An 8,549-nucleotide genomic window follows, 5' to 3' on the forward strand; every position below is an offset into this window, starting at 1 on the left:
GCATTATATAAAATGACTTGTGGAGAATTAAGTATGTTTCTCAAAGCCCCTGCTCAACTATAAGTACATTAGCTTAAATAACTTCTTAAGTTATTTATTTTGAAATTCTAGTTTTGGTGGATTGATGGTATTGGCGTATAAGCTTTAGAGATTTCAGATTTCAAAGATTTTGATCTGTTGTGATTTTATTTTGGGGAATTATATCATTTGGGACCATGTCATTCAGAATAGTAATTGAAACCTCCAAAGCATTATCAGTAGTGGAGGCGAAACAAAGTTTTTAAAAAATCCTATTCACTTATAATTTCTATCAAAAATTCAGAGCATAATTATTTTCTGACTTTTTTTAAGTTTACAGAATATGAAATCCTGGAAATAATTCTTTGTGGGTTCTTGATAATTCTATAATGCTTTACCTTTGGCACTAAGTCTTTAACTTGCTTCATTCTTTCCAAGGATATTTGAATAGCAAGAAGCTTTGGAAGATAGAGACTGTATTTACCAGTGGAGCAAGTTTATTTTCTGTTCAATGAAAGTAGTATATCTCACTGGAAGATATCATTTCTTGCTGCCTATTGATTTGAATTAGACCTCCTAAACTTTTTTCATCTCCTGTAACACACATGACTGCTTATGTATTACTGGAGACCCATTTTTGTCACCTTGTGGAAACTGAGACTCAGGGACAAAGGAGTACTCGAGATAGCCATTGCTGGAAGTGTATTTTTTTTCTTACAGAGAAATTCTTTGCTTTTTGCCAGCATGTCTTAAATTGTAGCAAGTTAACACTTGGTTTTCACCACTGCTAAAATAATCTTCCAACTTTCATAGTTTTTGACAAAATACAAAAATCATCTGCATTCCTTGACTAGACCTTCTAAAAACCTAGTCAGTAAATCACACAAAAAATAAAACATTTAAAAAGAAAATAGCAACATATTTATGTATGTATATATGTATATGTATACCTCCCTATTTAGGATATAAATAAGGAGTTATTTATGCAAATGCAGCCAAATGTTACAGTACTAGTACATCATGCTTGGTGTTCTAGGTTCTAGCTTCACAACTAGAAAGGAAAACATCCAAACTCGTCCTATGCATTCTTAGTAAATACTATTATATTGTATTTAAAGCATGTATATTCTGGGAATGGGAAACTAGAAAAGAATGGTATGTTTTGTATTCATTGTAGAAATTCCTCTCTAAAAGATCATTAAATTTCCAATGCTTATTTAAATTATTATGGTGAAATACATAGTACTTTATACAAATGTTGTAAGGTAGATTACTTTTGCAGGGCTTTAGAATAACGGTAATTGAATTAGTCTTTTAGTAAACAACTACACAAAAGATTGTTTAAACCTTCTGTTAAGTTCACAAAGATGACAAAGATGCAATTGCCACCTCAATTACTCAAAATAGTAAAAAATTTAGAAAGCAATTACCAAAAATAAGTCTCACTCAGTGTAAAGTAGGGTATTTTTACATTAGTATTAAATTGTAGTAAAAACAAAACCTCAATTATTATTTCAAATGCAAACCTAATTCAAAATATTATACTAATGTTTTTATGTATGTGTTTTTCTTTTTATTTTGTTCATAGTGGACTTGAACTCAGCCTGGGTATTGTCCCTGAGCTCTTCGGCTCAAGACTACTGTCCTATCCCTGGAGCCACAGTAGGAGCCTGGCTCTAATGTATTTTTAAATAAAAATAAAAGAAATATAAAAACCATCTACCCTCCTCAAAATAATAGAAATAGAAATAACAGAGGCAGTGTCTCACCTCTGTAATCCTAGCTATCCTAGCGATTCAGGAGTCTGAGATCTGAGGATCGAGGTTTAAAGCCAGCACGGGCACTGAAGTCCGTGAGACTCTTATCACCCATTAACCAACAGAAAACTGGAAGTATTGCTGCGGATCAAGGGATAGGGCTATGGCCTTGAACAGAAGATCTCAGGGACAGCACCTAGGCTCAGAGTTCTAGGCCCATGACCAAAAAAAAAGTAGAAAGTGATCAGAGTCTAGACCAAATTCTAAAAAATATATAGCTAAAATAAACAAACTCAAATATTGTACATGCTAGTTTGCATTTCAAAGGCAGTCACTCTTACACATTTATTTTTTTCAATAGTATTTTACATAAATGACTGGGCTTTTTTCCTTTGGTTTTGTTTTTTTCTGGGTATTTTTTGCTGGTCATGGAACTTGAGTTCTCAGCTTCTTATCTTCAAGGCTAATGCTCTTTCACCTGAGCCACAGCTTCACTTCCAGCAAAATCTGAACATAGACTCCATCATGAAAAAAATCCAAATAAAATATTGTTACTTTCCTGACTAATATAAGTTACAACTGTTTCTTGACCCATTGTAACTTTGCACTCATTTTAGCCTTGCTTTCTTTTAGATAAGATTAGCATAATTAATCATAGCAATACTCTGCTTTCTGACAGCATGCCATTCAGAGAGGAGCCCTGCTTCATAATTCTTTCCAAAAGTCATCCATCAAGACAATAAGCTGAACACTTTAACTGCTTTTAATAGCCTTTCACTGAGGCACCCTACAGTGTCCCGTGATTTGAGCTCTTCTATTACAATGAGTCATCACTGTAAATTGTTCAACCACAGTGATATTCCTGTTGATCATTGGCTGGAAAACACTGATGCTTAAAAACACTGAGAATAATTCTTAGAACATTATGTATACTTAAAAAGGAGAGAGAATTATCATTATGGGATGTTTGTATTATAAATTAAAAATATGGATTTAGAAAATAGGCCTGTGTGCTTCTTTACAGGACTTACTGAGAGGGACTTTATATTACCAATTTTCTTCCCGTATCTTCCTATTTACTTTACAAATACTCTACCCCCATCTCAAGACAGTAAGTGAATCTGCACACAACTATCCATTTGTATTCAGTTCTCTCATAGTTGCCAACAATCAGCAGAAATAAGGACATAAACCCTTCAAATAAAGAACATCATTTACTCAGCACCAAATTTCCATACAATGGGCTTCTGTAATCTTTCTAACACAAGATAAAAAGTGAGCAGGCAAAAAGTAATTTTTCTCCTTGAACAAGGTAGAAGGGACCATAAACAAAGCAAAATCTACCTTAGCAACGTACATACATCCATTCTTATACAATTACCATGATTGTTTATCATAAAAATGCAATTTGCATGTAATTTTAATATCCATAAATAAATAAAGCATATATATTCTATATTAGCCAGTGCATTAACCAAGGACATTTACTAAAAATGAAAATAATATAACCTTTTTTCCTTCTTTTCTTTTAGTCCTAAGGGAAGACAAGAAGGAAGGAAGAAAAAAAGGGAAAGAAGGAGGAAGGAAAGGAAGGGAGAAAAAAGAGAGAGGGAGTAAAGGACAGAGGGAGGGAGGGTAGGGAAGGACAAGCTTTATTATGACTTTTTCCTCCCTTTATCAGTAATTCAACAAGAGAATAAAAGAGGATAGAACAAAAACTATAGATCACATTATAACTGATATGCACATAAAATCCAGCAAATGCATTCTATGAACATAAATTCTTTTGTTTCAGGTATGTTTAGGCTTACCTAGACATACTATATTATTTTTGTTTTCTAAGAAACTGACAGTCTTATTCACTCATATGACAAATTTCAGATTAAAGTTAATATAAAACTGAATTAGAGATGAAAATTTCTCCAAAGACAGCAAATTTTCAAGACACCAAAATCATCTCACAAACTTAATTTTGACGTTTTTCCTCTTCTTTTACTACAACTTTAACTTTATCATCTAATTACTTTCAACATATGGTGAAAGACATAAAATAAACTTGTGAATTTAGAATTCATTCCTATACATAATCAATGTAAGTTTCAGAATTGATCTGGAAATTATTGGGGAATAGAAAATAACTGAAGAGACGTTTATGTTTTTACAAATGGTTTCTTTTTTCATGAATATCTTTGATATTTATATTCTAATACATAAATAAATATTCCCTGTAGATACACATACAATTGTCTATTTCACTATAGATCATTCTGTATAGTACATTGGTTCAACCATCATCATTTATTTGAATTATTTTCAATATAAGCTTGCATTTTCTCTTACAGGTTGTTAACTTCTGTTTTCTTTTTTCAAATTGGCTATTGGCTTACTTTTTAAAGAATAAATGGAAGGCAAACCAGGTCAAATCTTGGGTGTGGGAACAAGAGTACAAATAGAGAAAGTAAAGAGGACAAGATGATCAAACTACTTCATGCCCATGGGTGAAAATGGAACAATGACATTTGTAATTGGTTTGGGAAGGTGGAGAAGGAATGAAGGAGAAAGACAATGTGAGTGTGACCAAGATACTTTGCATGCATATGTAGATATGTCAAAATGAAACTTACTTACTCAACCAACTGATACCACTAATTTTTAAGTGAGTTAACAAGCCATGGGGAATAAAACCATGGTTATTGAATTTACACTGTTCTGTTTACCCATTTCTACACATAAAATACATGATTGTCCTATTTGTTTTAACACATGATTAGAGTTGAATGTTTATAAAGTTGTAAAACTTTGGCAGTCATGGTTGGTGGTCAGTAATTTGTGACTCTATTTGTGAAGTTTTTGAGTAGGCCTATAGTATCAAATTTTTAAAAAGATATCAAGGAATCTTTAAACTAGAAAAATGATTAATCATGGGATTTGCATTAATAAATCAAAATAACCAGATCTGGTATACAAGAAATTGAATATCTATGTTTTGTGTAGTGATATTTGCATTTGTGAATCCATTTCACGATGGATGAAAAATGGAATAGGAAAATGGCTTTGGTATTTTTTGGTGTCTGAGGTTTACCAGAATATTTCAAGGTGACCAAGACAGACATAAAGAGGCACTAGTCCTAACTAAATAGGACAGGCTTTCTCTTGACCTCTCTTATATTTGGAGAATTTACTTCTGGTAACATATACTTATAAATTACTGTTCTTCCCTTTTGAAACTGATAGAGAGACAGACAGATGATAGATTTTTGTCAAAGCCTCTTGCCAATTTTACAATCTACCAATGTCTTTCTCAGACATGGAAACCATTCACTTTTCATTAAGGAAAACAGTTACTTGCCTCTCAGGCTGTTAGAAGGTACTAGTGTATTTCATTGCTTCATTAGTAAGCATAGATTTTCGAATTTCTGATCTAACAAACTAAAACTCAGGAATAACTAAATGTGCTATTACACCTAATTGATCAATCTCTATCCCTATTATACATGCACATACACACATACAATGTCTTTCCATTAATTTATTCTACTATTTATAACCTCCCTCACTTTTTTTTTGCCAGTTGTGGGGCTTGAACTCAGGGCCTCAGCACTGTCCTTGGATTTTTCTCAAGGCTAGAGCTCTACCCTTGAGCCACAGCACCACTTCCAGCTTTTTTTTTTCTATGTATGTGGTGCCAAGGAATTGAACCCGGGTCTTCATGCATGCTAGGCAAGCACCCTACAATAAGCCAAACTCCTGGCCCTCACTTTTATTTTTATACCTAGTTACCCTTTGAATTTTCCATATTCCTTTGAAAATTTCCCTTCCTACCATCTTTGCTCAGGATCTAATCTCCACATTATTTAATATAATTTATTTTATTTTTAAAATTTAACTTTATTGTCAAGATGATGTACAGAAGGGTTATAGTTACATAACTAAGGTAGTGAGTACATTTCTTGTCGAACTTTGTTACCCCTCCTTTGTTTTTCTCCCGCTTTCCCTTTTCCTACCCTTCCTCAATTTGTAAACTTCATATCTAATATATTGTCTTCAGAGTATTGCTGTTGCATTGGTTTAAAACTTAACTTACTACAATGCTCTTAAATAATATCTACAAACAACAGAAGTAATGTCTGGTTAACTTAAACCACACACACACACACACACACACACACACACACACACATGCACACTCACATGACATTTTCCCCCCCAGACTATAGTAACTTATACTTGTGTGATCCTAGCTTGATTTGGAGGTCCAAGATCCCAGCTATACTAGTAAAAAAAATCTGTAAATGCAGGTGTGATGCAGGTATAGCTCAAGTAGCACAGTATTGGCTAAACATGTATGTAGTTTTCAGTTTCAACCCCAGTACCAGAAGAATAAAAAATAACATGGTATTTTTTGAAATGGATATTTCAAAATATCACCAATGTAGCCACCAATTATATTTGACATCTAACTATGTAGGAGTTGTAGCATAAAATTGTCTAATTTCTGACACTTTTCCTTTTGCTAGAGATAACACTACTTTTTTCCTTGTCACCAGTGGCTACCACATATTGCTACCTTGGCTTTCTTTGGAAACAAGATGTGGTTACTCCTGATGTCAATGTCACTGTTGCTGCCCCTCCCCTCCTCAGTCTGAATCTAGTTTAGATTTATCCTCATGGTAGTATTGCCAGGACAGATGCCTGCTCTCTAGCTGCAAAGGACACTGAGACAGTAGGTATGTTTACATTTTATTATCAGAGCTCAGCCACACGAGCTGAAAAACTACCAAATAAATGTAATTGGGGTGCCAGGTGGCAAAATTGTGACAAACATGCATCCAATTTCTTTCCTCTAAATGCTACACAAAAATAAAATAATGCTTCCATTGGTTTGTTATGCCCACTTGTGTGTGCATGTGTATGTACATATGCCAGTAGTGAGAATTTCACTCAGAGCCTCTCACTTTGCTTACTTGCCCAACGCTAGTCCTCTACGTTTGAGTAACACCTACACTTCTGGCCTTTTGCTGGTTAATTGGAGATAAGAATGTCATAGGTTTTCTAACCATTTCTGGCTTTGAACTATGATCTACATTTAGAAATACTAACATGTACCATCAACACCCAGCAACTGCTCTGCCACTACTTTCAAAAATCCTCTGGTTCTTCATAACTGTGAACGCATATCCTGAGTTCCAGAGTCACATGTTATTCCACTCAGTAACCATCCAACTTCCTTTTTGGTTAGTCATGGGGCTTGAACTCAGGTCCTAGGCACTGTTCATGAGCTCTTTTATCTCAAGGCTAGCACTATACCATGATGAGCCACAGAGCCACTTCTGGCTTTCTTGTAGTGAATTGGAGCTAAGAGTCCCACAGACTTTCCTGCCTGGGATAGCTCTGAACCACAACCCTCAGATCTCAATCTCCTGAGTAGCTAGCACTACAGGCAGGAGCCAGCCATGTTCAGCCCAACATCTTTTAATCTGTAACCATTCCTTTAAATGCTTTTATTACTTGGTGTAAATACCAATCTTACTCACCAGATTAGGCAAATTCAGTCAAATTTTTGTCAAATGTTCTTCCCTATGCCTGGAAAATCTTTTTCTTCACATTTATGTATGAATCAGGGATAATAAACAGGTTTCAGTTCAATATCTGTGATGAAAGATAATGTACTTCTGAAACTGTAGACAAAGAATGATTCCTACTACTCTAAGGTTAAAGGGAATGTAATCAATTAACGATAGAAGAGAAGGAAATGACTTACTCATACAAAATGTCTATCCTTCCTGGTTTAAATAGTCAAAAATTCAGTCAAGCACTGTCTTTTGCCATAAGCATTCTCCATCTATTTATAGGTCAACACGATCAAGTTTCATTTAAAAGTTTATTTAGTACTTATATTTCATACTCAGTTTAATCTCATTACCCTGTTTATATTTTTTCCATAGTGTCATGAACACATATCAAAGTATCATGTTGCCAAGATAGCAAGCTCCTAGTTAAGGGCTCTTGTATCTTTGCTTGCTTTTACACTGTCACACATAAATCTCTCCTCTGTTCTCAGCAGATGTTCAAAAAGTTTATGTACTGAAGAAACTCTCACTTACCACTAGGAGACTACCTCAGGTTTTGTCTTTCTGTTTAAAGTTCTGTGATGGCTTTGTTTCCACAGTGATTCTGTGCTATGATATGCTGTTTCTGCGGAACAAAGCTGGCTTCTCACATTCTAACAGGCCCTTGGCAACAATGTGGGTAGATAAATTGGCTCAGCATCTCAAGTGGTTACCCTCAGGTTCCTTGGAGCCTTACAGCAGCTACAAATGTGTTGTACTTGATTCTCTTGGCAAGTCTCATTATGTTCCCCCTCTGTCACCTCTTCTCACACTCTGGCAGCAAATTCACCTGTGGTGAAAAATGGTCTGTCTTTTCAGCCAGGCCCAAGATTCAACAAATACTGTAATCAGATATTGCAGCATCTAAGGATTTATATGCATCGGCTTTCCTTTTGCTGTACAGATGCATGAATTTCCCCCTACTGTCTCTGTCTGCTAAGAAAAATAATGTCTCACTTCCTAAGGAAATATAAACAAATAAAGGAGTTTTTTTATAATTTAACTGTTGGGTTTGTGAATAGATAGATAGATAGATAGATAGATAGATAGATAGATGTAAACATATAGCTATACAATCCAGGTTGGAAGAATCATCTGGACACTGGCAAAAAATAGGTGTTAAGGAATTATTGGGTTTGAGCGTATACATGTATAATGGTTTTCT

At 34.6% G+C, this 8,549-nt stretch overlaps 1 long non-coding RNA gene across 1 annotated transcript; it reads right to left on the reverse strand.

Annotated features, from left to right (window-relative positions):
• Positions 1-2,111: 2,111 nt before the first annotated feature.
• Positions 2,112-7,949, reverse strand: LOC150056884 (uncharacterized). The gene is made up of 3 exons (XR_016537007.1): positions 7,880-7,949; positions 7,310-7,424; positions 2,112-2,282 (listed from the first exon to the last, which is right to left on the reverse strand). It is a non-coding gene; the product is annotated as an uncharacterized LOC150056884 (long non-coding RNA).
• Between the last annotated feature and the right edge of the window lie 600 nt (positions 7,950-8,549).

Source organism: Megascapheus bottae, chromosome 11 (assembly GCF_031878675.1).
Source record: "Megascapheus bottae isolate mThoBot1 chromosome 11, mThoBot2.hap1, whole genome shotgun sequence".
NCBI classification, from domain to species: domain Eukaryota; kingdom Metazoa; phylum Chordata; class Mammalia; order Rodentia; family Geomyidae; genus Megascapheus; species Megascapheus bottae.